The 15,747-nt window shown below is 49.4% G+C and overlaps 1 protein-coding gene across 2 annotated transcripts in view; it reads left to right on the forward strand.

Annotated features, from left to right (window-relative positions):
- Window positions 1-532: 532 nt before the first annotated feature.
- Window positions 533-15,747, forward strand: part of DOP1B (DOP1 leucine zipper like protein B) — a 232,104-nt gene continuing 216,889 nt past the window's right edge. For both annotated transcript variants that reach the window (XM_068270459.1, XM_068270460.1), the window contains exon 1: window positions 533-617. The gene's annotated coding sequence lies outside the window, so the exon portion shown is untranslated. The remainder of the gene's footprint in view (window positions 618-15,747) is intronic.

Consider the following 15,747-nt stretch of genomic DNA (forward strand, 5'->3'; position numbering starts at 1 on the left):
ATTAATTGCAAGAACGGATATATCTAGATTCTAAGTAGAAAGCAACGTGGAGTATCCTTTAACATGCTGGAAAATGAAGATCCGCCCATTGATTCCAATTCTGGACAGTCTGTAGCCTCAAGTCCCCAGTAGGCTGCACACACAACCTAGCCTTGCTGTGGTGTAATTCAGCCTGTAGATAGCACTGCAGTAACCCCATTGTGTTACTGACAATGCACAGAGATCTCTATGGAGGATCAGGGATGAAGAGGTTAAAAAGAGTGACATCAGCAGCAGCAGAACCTGAACAACTCCCAAGCATTGCAGACTGTACCATCCCTAAAAGGGGGGAGCCCTGTGCGAAGTTATGTTTTTATACCCTCTTAAACCACTTTATCCTATTAAATATGTCCAAGACATTGCCAAAGAGGTGTAGTAAAGCAATTGGTAGGAGGTTCCGGTGTCGCAGGAAATACTAACGCTGTTTAACATGGGTATATTATTTGTCATTCATTCCCCCCTCCCGAGAATGGTACGATCCCCGTGCTGGCTGTGCTGTGCTTTGCTGTCATTCGGACCGGTAGTGTATTCACATCCCCAGGCTGGAAAGTGGAACGCCACCATACAGCTGAGCACAGGTGGGTGCAGTGCTAGGGAAAGGGGGGGATGGCAAAAACTGGGGGGTCTGTGCATATATTGCAAGGAATCCCATGAGTAAATCACTGCAGTGGTGCTCTGTACTCTTATATCCTGCTCTCCCCACTGACTGATCTCTATTTCCATCAAGTGGCACTTACTGATCAGTCACTGCTAGAGATACTGGGCACCTGTCCCCCTCATCAGCAGTGACACTGACCATTGTCCTCAGCCACTGCTAGTGATGCTGGGCACCTGTCCCCTCATCAGCAGTGACACTACTCACTGACCACTGTCCTCAGTCACTGCTAGTGATGCTGGGCACCTGTCCCCCTCATCAGCAGTGACACTACTCACTGACCACTGTCCTCAGTCACTGCTAGTGATGCTGGGCACCTGTCCCCCTCATCAGCAGTGACACTGACCACTGTCCTCAGTCACTGCTAGTGATGCTGGGCACCTGTCCCCCTCATCAGCAGTGACACTGACCACTGTCCCCAGTCACTGCTAGTGATGCTGGGCACCTGTCCCCTCATCAGCAGTGACACTACTCACTGACCACTGTCCTCAGCCACTGCTAGTGATGCTGGGCACCTGTCCCCTCATCAGCAGTGACACTGACCACTGTCCTCAGTCACTGCTAGGGATGCTGGGCACTTGTCCCCCTCATCAGCAGTGACACTGACCACTGTCCTCAGTCACTGCTAGTGACGCTGGGCACCTGTCCCCTCATCAGCAGTGACAATACTCACTGACCACTGTCCTCAGCCACTGCTAGTGATGCTGGGCACCTGTCCCCTCATCAGCAGTGACACTGACCACTGTCCTCAGTCACTGCTAGTGATGCTGGGCACCTGTCCCCTCATCAGCAGTGACAATATTCACTGACCACTGTCCTCAGCCACTGCTAGTGATGCTGGGCACCTGTCTCCTCATCAGCAGTGACACTACTCACTGACCACTGTCCTCAGTCACTGCTAGTGATGCTGGGCACCTCTCCCCTCTTTAGCAGTGACACTGACCCCTGTCCTCAGTCACTGCTAGTGATGCTGGGCACCTGTCCCCTCTTTAGCAGTGACACTTACCACTGTCCTCAGTCACTGCTAGTGGCGCTGGGCACCTGTCCCCTCATCAGCAGTGACACTACATACCACTGTCCTCAGTCATTGCTAGTGACGCTGGGCACCAAGACCCTCATCAGCAGTGACACTACTCACTGACCACTGTCCTCAGCCACTGCAAGTGATGCTGGGCACCTGTCCCCTCATCAGCAGTGACGCTACTCACTGACCACTGTCCTCAGTCACTGCTAGTGATGCTGGGCACCTGTCCCCTCATCAGAAGTCACACTACTCACTGACCACTGTCTTTAGTCACTGCTAGTGATTCTGGGCACCTGTCCCCCTCATCAGCAGTGACACTACTCATTGACCATTGTCCTCAGTCACTGCTAGTGATGCTGGGCACCTGTCCCCTCTTTAGCAGTGACACTGACCACTGTCCTCAGTCACTGCTAGTGATGCTAGGCACCTGTCCCCCTCATCAGCAGTGACACTTACTGACCACTGTCCTCAGTCACTGCTAGTGACGCTGGGCACCTGTCCTCTCATCAGCAGTGACACTACTCACTGGCCACTGTCCTCAGTCACTGCTAGTGGTGCTGGGCACCTGTCCCCTTATCAGCAGTCACACTACTCACTGACCACTGTCCTCAGTCACTGCTAGTGATGCTGGGCACCTGTCCCCTCATCAGCAGTGACACTCACTGACCACTGTCCTCAGTCACTGCTAGTGATGCTGGGCACCTGTCCCCTCATCAGCAGTGACGCTACTCACTGACCACTGTCCTCATCCACTGCTAGTGATGCTGGGCACCTGTCCCCTCATCAGCAGTGACACTGATCACTGTCCACTGTCCTCAGTCACTGCTAGTGATGCTGGGCACCTGTCCCCTCATCAGCAGTGACGCTACTTACTGATCACTGTCCTCAGCCACTGCTAGTGATGCTGGGCACCTGTCCCCTCTTCAGCAGTGACGCTACTTACTGATCACTGTCCTCAGTCACTGCTAGTGACGCTGGGCACCTGTCCCCTCATCAGCAGTGACACTACTCACTGGCCACTGTCCTCAGTCACTGCTAGTGGTGCTGGGCACCTGTCCCCTTATCAGCAGTCACATTACTCACTGACCACTGTCCTCAGTCACTGCTAGTGATGCTGGGCACCTGTCCCCTCATCAGCAGTGACACTCACTGACCACTGTCCTCAGTCACTGCTAGTGATGCTGGGCACCTGTCCCCTCATCAGCAGTGACACTGACCACTGTCCTCAGTCACTGCTAGTGATGCTGGGCACCTGTCACCTCATCAGCAGTGACACTCACTGACCACTGTCCTCAGTCACTGCTAGTGATGCTGGGCACCTGTCCCCTCATCAGCAGTGACACTCACTGACCACTGTCCTCAGTCACTGCTAGTGATGCTGGGCACCTGTCCCCTCATCAGCAGTGACACTGACCACTGTCCTCATCCACTGCTAGTGATGCTGGGCACCTGTCCCCTCATCAGCAGTGACACTACTCACTGACCACTGTCCTCAGCCACTGCAAGTGATGCTGGGCACCTGTCCCCTCATCAGCAGTGACACTGATCACTGTCCACTGTCCTCAGTCACTGCTAGTGATGCTGGGCACCTGTCCCCTCATCAGCAGTGACGCTACTTACTGATCACTGTCCTCAGCCACTGCTAGTGATGCTGGGCACCTGTCACCTCATTAGTAGTGACACTACTCACTGACCACTGTCCTCAGTCACTGCTAGTGATGCTGGGCACCTGTCACCTCATCAGCAGTGACACTCACTGACCACTGTCCTCAGTCACTGCTAGTGATGCTGGGCACCTGTCCCCTCATCAGCAGTGACACTCACTGACCACTGTCCTCAGTCACTGCTAGTGATGCTGGGCACCTGTCCCCTCATCAGCAGTGACACTGACCACTGTCCTCATCCACTGCTAGTGATGCTGGGCACCTGTCCCCTCATCAGCAGTGACACTACTCACTGACCACTGTCCTCAGTCACTGCTAGTGATGCTGGGCACCTGTCCCCTCATCAGCAGTGACACTACTCACTGACCACTGTCCTCAGCCACTGCAAGTGATGCTGGGCACCTGTCCCCTCATCAGCAGTGACACTGATCACTGTCCACTGTCCTCAGTCACTGCTAGTGATGCTGGGCACCTGTCCCCTCATCAGCAGTGACGCTACTTACTGATCACTGTCCTCAGCCACTGCTAGTGATGCTGGGCACCTGTCACCTCATTAGTAGTGACACTACTCACTGACCACTGTCCTCAGTCACTGCTAGTGAGGCTGGGCACCTGTCCCCTCATCAGCAGTGACACTACTCACTGACCACTGTCTTCAGTCACTGCTAGTGATGCTATTATTATTATTATTATTATTTAGTATTTATATAGCGCCGACATATTACGCAGCGCTGTACAGTGTATATATATATTGTCTTGTCACTAACTGTCCCTCAAAGGAGCTCACAATCTAATCCCTACCATTGCCATATGTCTATATTATGTAGTGCAAGTACTGTAGTTTAGGGCCAATTTTTAGGGGGAGCCAATTAACTTATCTGTATGTTTTTGGAAAGTGGGAGGAAACCGGAGTGCCCGGAGGAAACCCACGCAGACACGGAGAGAACATACAAACTCTTTGCAGATAGTGCCCTGGCTGGGATTCGAACCAGGGACCCAGCGCTGCAAGGCGAGAGAGCTAACCACTACGCCACCGTGCTGCTAGGCACCTGTCCCCTCATCAGCAGTGACACTACTCACTGACCACTGTCCTCAGTCACTGCTAGTGAGGCTGGGCACCTGTCCCCTCATCAGCAGTGACACTACTCACTGACCACTGTCCTCAGTCACTGCTAGTGATGCTGGGCACCTGTCCCCTCATCAGCAGTGACACTACTCACTGACCACTGTCCTCAGTCACTGCTAGTAATGCTGGGCACCTGTCCCCTCATCAGCAGTGACACTACTCACTGACCACTGTCCTCAGTCACTGCTAGTGATGCTGGGCACCTGTCCCCTCATCAGCAGTGACACTACTCACGGACCACTGTCCTCAGTCACTGCTAGTGATCTAGTGATGCTGGGCACCTGTCCCCTCATCAGCAGTGACACTACTCACGGACCACTGTCCTCAGTCACTGCTAGTGATGCTGGGCACCTGTCCCCTCATCAGCAGTGACACTCACTGACCACTGTCCTCAGTCATTGCGAGTGATGCTGGGCACCTGTCCCCTCATCAGCAGTGACACTCACTGACCACTGTCCTCAGTCACTGCTAGTGATGCTGGGCACCTGTCCCCTCATCAGCAGTGACACTCACTGACCACTGTCCTCAGTCACTGCTAGTGATGCTGGGCACTTGTCCCCTCATCAGCAGTGACACTCACTGACCACTGTCCTCAGTCACTGCTAGTGATGCTGGGCACCTGTCCCCTCATCAGCAGTGACACTCACTGACCACTGTCCTCAGTCACTGCTAGTGAGGCTGGGCACCTGTCCCCTCATCAGCAGTGACACTCACTGACCACTGTCCTCAGTCACTGCTAGTGATGCTGGGCACCTGTCCCCTCATTAGCAGTGACACTACATACTGACCACTGTCCTCAGTCACTGCTAGTGATGCTGGGCACCTGTCCCCTCATCAGCAGTGACACTCACTGACCACTGTCCTCAGTCACTGCTAGTGAGGCTGGGCACCTGTCCCCTCATCAGCAGTGACACTCACTGACCACTGTCCTCAGTCACTGCTAGTGATGCTGGGCACCTGTCCCCTCATCAGCAGTGACACTCACTGACCACTGTCCTCAGTCACTGCTAGTGATGCTGGGCACTTGTCCCCTCATCAGCAGTGACACTCACTGACCACTGTCCTCAGTCACTGCTAGTGATGCTGGGCACCTGTCCCCTCATCAGCAGTGACACTCACTGACCACTGTCCTCAGTCACTGCTAGTGAGGCTGGGCACCTGTCCCCTCATCAGCAGTGACACTCACTGACCACTGTCCTCAGTCACTGCTAGTGATGCTGGGCACCTGTCCCCTCATTAGCAGTGACACTACATACTGACCACTGTCCTCAGTCACTGCTAGTGATGCTGGGCACCTGTCCCCTCATCAGCAGTGACACTCACTGACCACTGTCCTCAGTCACTGCTAGTGAGGCTGGGCACCTGTCCCCTCATCAGCAGTGACACTCACTGACCACTGTCCTCAGTCACTGCTAGTGATGCTGGGCACCTGTCCCCTCATCAGCAGTGACACTGACCACTGTCCTCAGTCACTGCTAGTGATGCTGGGCACCTGTCCCCTCATCAGCAGTGACGCTACTTACTGATCACTGTCCTCAGCCACTGCTAGTGATGCTGGGCACCTGTCCCCTCATCAGCAGTGACACTACTCACTGACCACTGTCCTCAGTAACTGCTAGTGATGCTGGGCACCTGTCCCCTCATCAGCAGTGACGCTACTTACTGATCACTGTCCTCAGCCACTGCTAGTGATGCTGGGCACCTGTCCCCTCATTAGTAGTGACACTACTCACTGACCACTGTCCTCAGTCACTGCTAGTGATGCTGGGCACCTGTCCCCTCATCAGCAGTGACACTACTCACTAACCACTGTCCTCAGTCACTGCTAGTGGTGATGGGCACCTGTCCCCTCATCAGCAGTCACACTCCTCACTGACCACTGTCCTCCTTCACTGCTAGTGATGCTGGGCACCTGTCCCCTCATCAGCAGTGACACTTCCTGACCACTGTCCTCAGTCACTGCTAGTGATGCTGGGCACCTGTCCCCCTCATCAGCAGTGACACTATTCACTGACCACTGTCCTCGGGCCCTGCTAGTGAGGCTGGGCACCTGTCCCCTCATCAGCAGTGACACTACTCACTGACCACTGTCTTCAGTCACTGCTAGTGATGCTAGGCACCTGTCCCCTCATCAGCAGTGACACTACTCACTGACCACTGTCCTCAGTCACTGCTAGTGATGCTGGGCACCTGTCCCCTCATCAGCAGTGACACTACTCACTGACCACTGTCCTCAGTCACTGCTAGTGATGCTGGGCACCTGTCCCCTCATCAGCAGTGACACTACTCACGGACCACTGTCCTCAGTCACTGCTAGTGATGCTGGGCACCTGTCCCCTCATCAGCAGTGACACTCACTGACCACTGTCCTCAGTCACTGCTAGTGATGCTGGGCACTTGTCCCCTCATCAGCAGTGACACTCACTGACCACTGTCCTCAGTCACTGCTAGTGATGCTGGGCACCTGTCCCCTCATCAGCAGTGACACTCACTGACCACTGTCCTCAGTCACTGCTAGTGAGGCTGGGCACCTGTCCCCTCATTAGCAGTGACACTACATACTGACCACTGTCCTCAGTCACTGCTAGTGATGCTGGGCACCTGTCCCCTCATCAGCAGTGACACTCACTGACCACTGTCCTCAGTCACTGCTAGTGAGGCTGGGCACCTGTCCCCTCATCAGCAGTGACATTACACACTGACCACTGTCCTCCTTCACTGCTAGTGATGCTCGGCACCTGTCCCCTCATCAGCAGTGACACTCACTGACCACTGTCCTCCGTCATTGCGAGTGATGCTGGGCACCTGTCCCCTCATCAGCAGTGACGCTACTCACTGACCACTGTCCTCAGCCACTGCTAGTGATGCTCAGGGCCGGATTTGTACTAATTACCGCCCAAGGCCAACTATACGTATGGTTGTTATCTCTATGTGCCCAAGAATTCGACTTACTTTCCATCATTGGAAGTCACAGACAATAACCATTTCAGTAATACCAGTATAGATTATAAGTTATGTTTTCTTTAAGAACTTTGTTTGCCATCTCAAGTCGTTAATGATGGACCCATTGAGTCACCATGAGAGTTAGGCTGAAGTATACCTGCAGGATAGCGCTTACAGGTCTTGCAGAGACGACACAAGTACAGGACAGAGAGTTCAAAGGTTAAAGCTGTCCTTGTAGATAGGGGTGGCTGCATAGAACAGCTTTACTGCCCCTCACTGAGCCGCCCCCAAACTTCTGGTGCCCTAGGCCATGGCCTATGTGGCCTTGCCAGAAATCCGGCCCTGGTGATGCTGGGCACCTGTCCCCTCATCAGCAGTGACGCTACACACTGACCACTGTCCTCAGTCACTGCTAGTGATGCTGGGAAACTTTCCCCTCATTAGCAGTGACTTTACACTCACCACGCTCCTCAGTCACTGCTAGTGATGCTCATCATTGAGTTCCTATTCACTTTTCAAGAAAGCTAAAATATCAGACACCTAAATATAGAAGTATAAGTATCCGAACTCCTTTTGTTTTTTATTATGTGCGGTATAAACATGTGGATTCTGATTATTGCTTACTGCTCCCATTGGGGATCCAGGGAAACCTTAACCCCATCAGCAGTAACAATACAGGCTCACCACTACACAGTACAGATATCAATCCGCCTAGATACAGAATTATTCTCATTATTATTATTGTCTGTGCTCCAATGATCAGGGCCAGATTTACATCTCAGGAGCGTAAAGGCAAAAAAAATAATTTATTGCTTTCGGTTAATATGTGCTGTACCTGTTACACAGCTGGCATGCGTTTATAAATTTCCCAATATTTGCTTTATTTCAATGCATTATGATACAGTAAAGTGTCTGGACTGTGTCTGAATAGGTATGGACAAGAAAGGGTGGTTCCTAAATCCCAGTACACACCTGCAAGAAAATTCAGGCATCCACAGAACATGTCTGGTTGTTTGTGCATTTTTATCAGTTTACCAATCTCAGGATTGGCTGTGGTTTTAGTTTGGTGCTATTTGATCACCATACAAGTATGGCAATGTTGTTGGATTCCTGGACACCCTCTGTCGATACAGATGTACTGTATACTCTCCTCCTTTCCCTGTACTGATACATGGCTGTGCATAACTGTTCTTTGGAAATCTCATGCATGACGGATCTTCTTCTCTGTTTCATGGGTTGTTGTTGGTTTACACAGTGGTTTTTGGTACTTTTTTGAGATTGGTGGTCAGACATTTTGGTTTATATCAGTTGCTTCAAGCAAAATTTGTTGGAGTTGGCTATGGGGCAGAATTCCACAGACACAGCTTTCTGTTCCTGACTTGGGCCTGATTCTCACTGGCACGGATGGAAAACTGATCTGTGGCATGGATCAGTTTTTAAATGGCTCAGTTTTCCATCCGTGACCCCTCTATGCCATGGTCAATGCGACGCATCCCTTGGTTGGGAAAAATCGCTGCAGACACAAACTTGCGGTCCATGGGACGAATGGATCTGTTCGAATGCACCAATGTGAACGGATCTGTTTGGTTAACAATGGATCGGATCCGTTCGCACCCATTCTCATCCGTTCTGTTGCGGTCCGCTTTCTGTTTTTAGGCAAATGTAAACCGGGCCTCAGTGTGTATAATATGCAGTTTAAATAACCTATGAGGCCTGGTGCACACCAAAAACCCCTAGCAGATCCGCAAAATGCTAGCAGATTTTGAAACGCTTTTTCTTTTTTTTGTGTAGCGTTTCAGCTAGCATTTTGCGGTTTTGGGTAGCGTTTTTGGTATAGTAGATTTCAGATATTGTTACAGTAAAGCTGTTACTGAACTACTGAACAGCTTCTGTAACAAAAACGCCTGCAAAAACTGAACTACCGTTTTTCAGAGCGGTTTGCGTTTTTCCTATACTTTACATTGGAGGCAGAAACGCCTCCGCAATCCAAAATCTGCAGCAGCCCGAGAGTATGCGTTTCTGCAAAACGCCTCCCGCTCTGGTGTGCACCAGCCCATTGAAATACATTACCCAAGCGTTTCCACATCCGCAAGCGGATCGCAAAACGCCAAACCGCTTTGGTGTGCACTAGGCCTTAGAAGGCATTTCTATACCCCTTGCTGTGCTAAACTAGATAGACATGTTCTTTAGGTAGAGTCTATTGTTCCTCAGTGTGACTGTTAGTTTTGGGCCCGTCCATCAGGCTCTTTCTCTAATGAGCTCTCTAACTAATTTGCCCGCATTAGTCCAAATTCTTACTGTATAACCAAACATTATTCAGTGTGCTGCTGGTAACTTAAAGGGACACTGTAGGGGGGTCGGGGGAAAAGGTATTGAACTTACCCAGGGCTTCTAATGGTCCCTCGCAGACATCCTGTGCCCGCACAGCCACTCACTGATGCTCCGGCCCCGCCTCCGGTTCACTTCTGTAATTTCAGACTTTAAAGTCTGAAAACCACTGCGCCTGCGTTGCCGTGTCCTCGATCCCGCTGATGTCACCAGAAGCGTACTGCGCAAGCCCTGTATGGTCTGTGCCTGCGCCGTGCGCTCCTGGTGCCATCAGCAGGATCGAGGACACAGCAAAGCAGGCGCAGTGGTTTTCAGACTTTAAAGTCTGAAACTCCAGAAGTGAACTGGAGGCGGGGCCGGAGCATCGGTGAGTGGCTGCGCCAACACAGGATGTCTGCGGGGGACCATTAGAAGCCCTTTAAAGGCCACCTGAAAAGAGAGGGATATGTAGACTGCCATATTTCTTCACCTTTAAAAAAAAAAATAGTTTGGCAAGGGGCGGGTAAGGGCGTGCTGGAGACGTGCAAAGGGAGTGTGGGGGCGATATGCATATGACCCGGTCGGCGCACTCCATCACAGGTTCATATGAATGTAGTTTTTGGCGGTGCGATGTGATGGGGCAGAGCATCGCACTGCAACCCTATGGCCAGGTATAAAACCGGCCTAAGGCTGGGTTCACAGTGGTCAGTTGCATAACTTGTATGACTGTGAACTGCAATGGAATCTGGCCATAGACTTTAATACAATGCCTGCATGCAGTGAGTTAGAATAACGCAATATGTTACTGTGAACAGTCTTATAGAATCCTATGGGCAGTGAGTTGACGTTCAAAATTATTCTGCAACGCAACTGACCACTGTGAATCTAGCCTTAAAGAACAAAAAAAAAGAAATGGCTTAAATCGCAAATATTATTAGTACAATGGCACTTCGGCAAGTGTTTGCGGCTTGTAGCAGTAGATTTTACAGCTTTTTTTTGGGAAAGGTGAATAAGGGACGTTGCCATTACTTACCCAATTTTCATATTTGATGTGGCTGTTCTAGTGAAATTCCCTTTGGAAAAGTCAATCAAATGACCCAGAGATCTGTGTATAAAGTTTAGAGCTGCTGCTCTCTAGGAAAAGTCATCATGTTTATCTATGACAGACTTGAAACGGGCGTGTGAACAGGGCCATAGGAAAGCATGCACCTGTCTTAATGCTGGTTTGCTGACGACCACTGTAGTAAATGCGCAGGGAAGCGGATATAGTATAGACTGAACCTTCCCCTCTACAAAGCCATCCCCTCAGTGCATTGCAAAATATGTTTCTCACACAATATGGGCTTGATTCACAAAAGTGTGCTAAGTGTTAGCACGCCTGTGAAAAGTCCCTTAGCACGCCTAAAGGGCTCTAGGTCGCGCTAAGCTTTGTGCGCTAAGTTATCGCATGGAAAGTTTAGTGCCGCGATGATTCGGGCGCACCCGGCGCTCAACTTTCCACGCGATGAGTAAAAGCTGTGGGCGTGCTAACTACTTAGCACTGTAATTAGCACGCCAAAAGCTTTTAGGCCTATATGTTTAAGAGCCACAAGAGTAAGGTAGCCTCTTCAACATCTGACCCTTTGGTGGCCTCTTAGGAATAGCATCCCATTGTGGCATTGTGCCTAATGGGAAATCGAGAGCTAGTGAGATAGTTTGGGTGAAAAATTGCACGCCGCCATAGGCCCCAATACAAATATCGGCTAGGGAAGGTAATTTGGGTGGTGAAGTGTGGCTGTAGTATTGCCAAACTCTGACTAGTGGCAACTCTGTAGTCGAACTACAGTCTTCTGATTAGCGTCAGTGTTAGACTTAGGTAAAGAGTAGGTAAGTGTTAGGCAAGCCAGGTGCAAGCTACTATGAAGCCCTGCGCAAAAAATACAGGCCCCCCCCCCCCCCCCCAGGCCTCCCCACCTGTGAAGAGTGGACTCCCGGGGCCCTGCAGAGTATGTGCAGTTGAGCGTACTAACTAGTTCAGCCGGTGCACTCCTCCTTTACTCTGCTATCCTCGATCTTCATCCTCGCGGTGCGCCTCTGCTCTGTGATCCTGCCGGACTGCTCTGGCCTGGACCGGTGAGTGCACTTCGCTGCGCAAACTCTGCTGGGCCTAGGGGATGCCCAGCAGCCAGTTCGGGAGCCCTGGGCAATTGCCTAGTTTGCCCCTATGGAAGCCCTGGTGTTAGACATAGATGGGGGTAGCTCAGTGTGAGGAGAAGATATGATAAAATAAGGTGATAGTAGAACCAGGGTTGAGCAGTGGCTACAAAATCATCCGACACCTCAGTTTATGAAACCTCCGACTCCTGGTACCCAAAATTGCTCCGACTCCACAGCACATGGAGTCGGTACAAAAGTCATTTGACTCCAACTCCGACTCCTTAGTTTATAAAACCACCAACTCCAGTTACCCAAAAATTGCTCTGACTCCGGTCCCACAATCCTGAGTAGAATATCTCGTAACATTGCTGATATTCCGTCAGGAAAATCTCACACCCAATTTAAAGAGGCACCGTAGTGACATATAGTAGAATGCCCTAAATTATTCAGGATACCCACTTTTACATTAGTTATCCTGGTTTCAGCTTCAGAAATTAAAAAAAGGTGGGGGGAAAGGCTGCGCGTCCCTAAACACATGTTGAAATTGAATGGTTAATCGCACAGGCATACACCGCCTCTGTCAGACTGAAAAATGCATGCCCTGCATCCTAGACAAGTGCTAACATTTATTAAACTAGGAGGAACTTTAGCTTCCAATATGGTTTGCATGCAAAGTATATTATACTAGACACTTGCGCCACGGTGAGGCAAACCTCCAGGCAAGTGACCTAACCTAAATTTAAAACCTTGGGAGCAGCTAAGCAAAAAAAATGTGTAACTTACATTTTGTTGAACAGCGAGGAGAGCGCCAGCGCATACCACTAAGGCTGCATCTGAAATGAAAATGACCACCAGCTCAGTGTGAAGCACCTAAATAGATTTTCAGCACACTTTGCATTCAATTCAGATGTAAATCACATGCAAATCTGCTACTACTTATTATGCATAATAAGTAGTAGCAGATGTGCATGTGATTTGCATCTGAATTGAATGCAAAGTGTGCTGAAAATCTATTTAGGTGCTTCACACTGAGCTGGTGGTCATTTCAGATGCAGCCTTAGTGGTATGCGCTGGCGCTCTCCTCGCTGTTCAGCTTCAGAAATGTTTCCTATATCTACAGTGTTCTCCCCAGGCTCTTTTAGCCGGGTGCTCCGCCCGGCTAGTTTTGATGAGCACCCGGCTCTCATCTGCTCACTACTTCCTATTCTGTAAGCAGAGTTGCACACAAAAGTACCAGCCCAGCATTTTCTCATATTGCCCCACCCGGCTACTTTTTCATACCACCCGGCTACTTTTTCATACCACCCAGCTGGAAAAAAATTCTAGGGAGAACACTGATCTATACACTGTATTGCTGTATATTGGTATGTAGTCCTGCCCTCCTAGCAATGCCACAGCCTAGGCTGTTTAGATATGGGAAATTCTCCTCCTAGAGCATTCTGGGAAACAGGTATTATTTTCACTGGCTTTAGAACTATCAGTAAACAAACATTCTGCAGAGATGCGCCTGTGATAAATTTCAGAATGTAAATCAGGATGAGGAAATAATAACTGAATAATTTAAAAGGTAATACTGTAAAAAATAAGTACGTTATTTAGTTACTTCTTTAAAGTGGAACTATACTCAGAACTTCCTCTCTGCTGGAAAAAAAATTCAGCTACAGCATGAATATCTTTATAGAAATAAAATCATTACACTTTATAGAATTCCTAAAAAGAACTGAAGTTTTACTTGGTTTCACTTTTGCAGGGAGTACTGAAATGGTTAAGCCTCTGCGTTTTCTATATGGAGGGCGGGCCTTGACAGAGCTCTCCTGCAGTCTATTCACAGTTGTTGATGAGAACTAATAAGACAAGTTGATATTCCTAAACAAACACAGGACACAGAGAAGTGCATTTCTTCAGCAACTATATGTGGACAAAATACTTTTCATTGTGTGCTGTACAAGAGTTTGCTTGCACTTTAACTCAGGATGTTTTTAGATGTATGCTGAGTAATCCACATTTTCCTGTCCTGCGTCCTTACTCTCTCTCTGTGTAGTGTACATACCGATTAGAGATCCCTGGAACAGTTTCCTTCTCGGCACTAGCAGATCAAAGGGAATATCTGGACTGTCCGAAGATCATCAGCCATATACAGAATATTACATTATTATCTGAGCTCTTAGGGCTCTTTTGCATCAGACAACGCGTGCAGGAGCCGTTCTCCTGCACGCAATGTCTGCCTGCGGCGTGTCGTCGGGTATCTGCGGTGCGACGCAATCAGCGGCGGTAGCTGGTAATTAAAGCCGACGGAAAACGCTGGCTCGTGGGTGCATTGGAGGAAAAAACTGCGCCCGGGTGCGTCAGAAACGCAACGCATCGAAACGCAGCGTTGGGTGTGAAAGGTAAAATGAAAGTCTATGGACTTTCATTTTACCTTGGTTAACGCACAAAATCTGCCCTAATGTGAAAGAGCCCTTATGCGGCAGCTTAGTCTGCCTATAAAAGTTATGTAATGAAAATGACATAAGTGCAGCTGCACTGAGAACTTTAAGTGATAAATCCAGATTGTCTTTGATCAGTTACAAAATTTCCCCATGTAAGTGTTTATATGGGACTAACACAGCACAGTCAATATTTCACTACAATTTTTGCTGGGACCTTATACTTACCAGGATCCCTGAAAGTTCCAGGGAGGACATTTGTCTGGCTTGGCCTCGGCTTCCACAGGTGAACTGCTGTATCATCGCAGTGGCCGGGCCTCTGAGGTGACTTCTCTGAGGGGTGCGGCTCATGTTGCTTGTGCCCTCCCTTCACCACTGATTGGAAGGGAGGCATGTCTGTTATCACCATGGACCTCCCCTGCAGTGTATTGACTGGGGTGAGTATGGTTTCCGTGATATGGCATGGCAGTGTTGGAGCAACATGGGTGTACGTGTGATGCAGGGATTGTGAGGGAAGGATGGAGTCAGGTATGCACTGATCAGAGTTATTGCAGCGCCGTGATTGGATGGTAGGGTCACATGACCTCCAAATTGATGTCCCTCATAGGTGAGTATAGAGCATGGAGAAGGGGGAGGGGTGCAACCTAAATTAAGCTCAGTAAGAAAAAGTGAAGCACATTTATGTTCCTTATACATTTATACTGAATCACAAAATGTGGGCCTCCCTGCCTGTTTAGGAGCCTCTGTATAAAAGGCTCTTTATGCCATATATTGATTACACAGGCCCCACCGGAAATTGATAGTTGGCTGCAAATTGATATACAAAGTTATTTTTAACTAATTCTGAATTTCATAGACATTTGTGTAGCAATGTTTATAGCAAATATTTTGAGAGAGCAAAATTTCACTTTGCATTCTGTAGTGTTCTCCTCTGGAATGAGGCCTAACGTGTGCCGATTGCTCAGTAATTGCTGGCCTGTCCTGAGTGACTGTTCCTACTCAGTGATGCTGGCTGGCAATGTATCTTACTGACCAATATTTATTCAGGAAGTATCTGCATTGTCCAAATAGATCTTCTAAATATAGAATTTTATTGTTGTAGTATTGAGTCAATACCCTGCAGCTTGTTTCCTTCATGGCTTACTATGGGGGAGCAGCTACCTTATGGATCTCCCACACACTAATCACCAGTTCCACTTATTCCCGCACACTGATCACCAGTTCCACTTATTCCCACACACTAATCACCAGTTCCACTTATTCTCGCACACTGATCACCAGTTCCACTTATTCCCACACACTGATCACCAGTTCCACTTATTCCCACACACTGATCACCAGTTCCACTTATTCCCACACACTGATCACCAGTTCCACTTATTCCCACACACTAATCACCAGTTCCACTTATTCCCACACACTAATCA

Source organism: Hyperolius riggenbachi, chromosome 2 (genome assembly GCF_040937935.1).
Source record: "Hyperolius riggenbachi isolate aHypRig1 chromosome 2, aHypRig1.pri, whole genome shotgun sequence".
NCBI lineage: Eukaryota > Metazoa > Chordata > Amphibia > Anura > Hyperoliidae > Hyperolius > Hyperolius riggenbachi.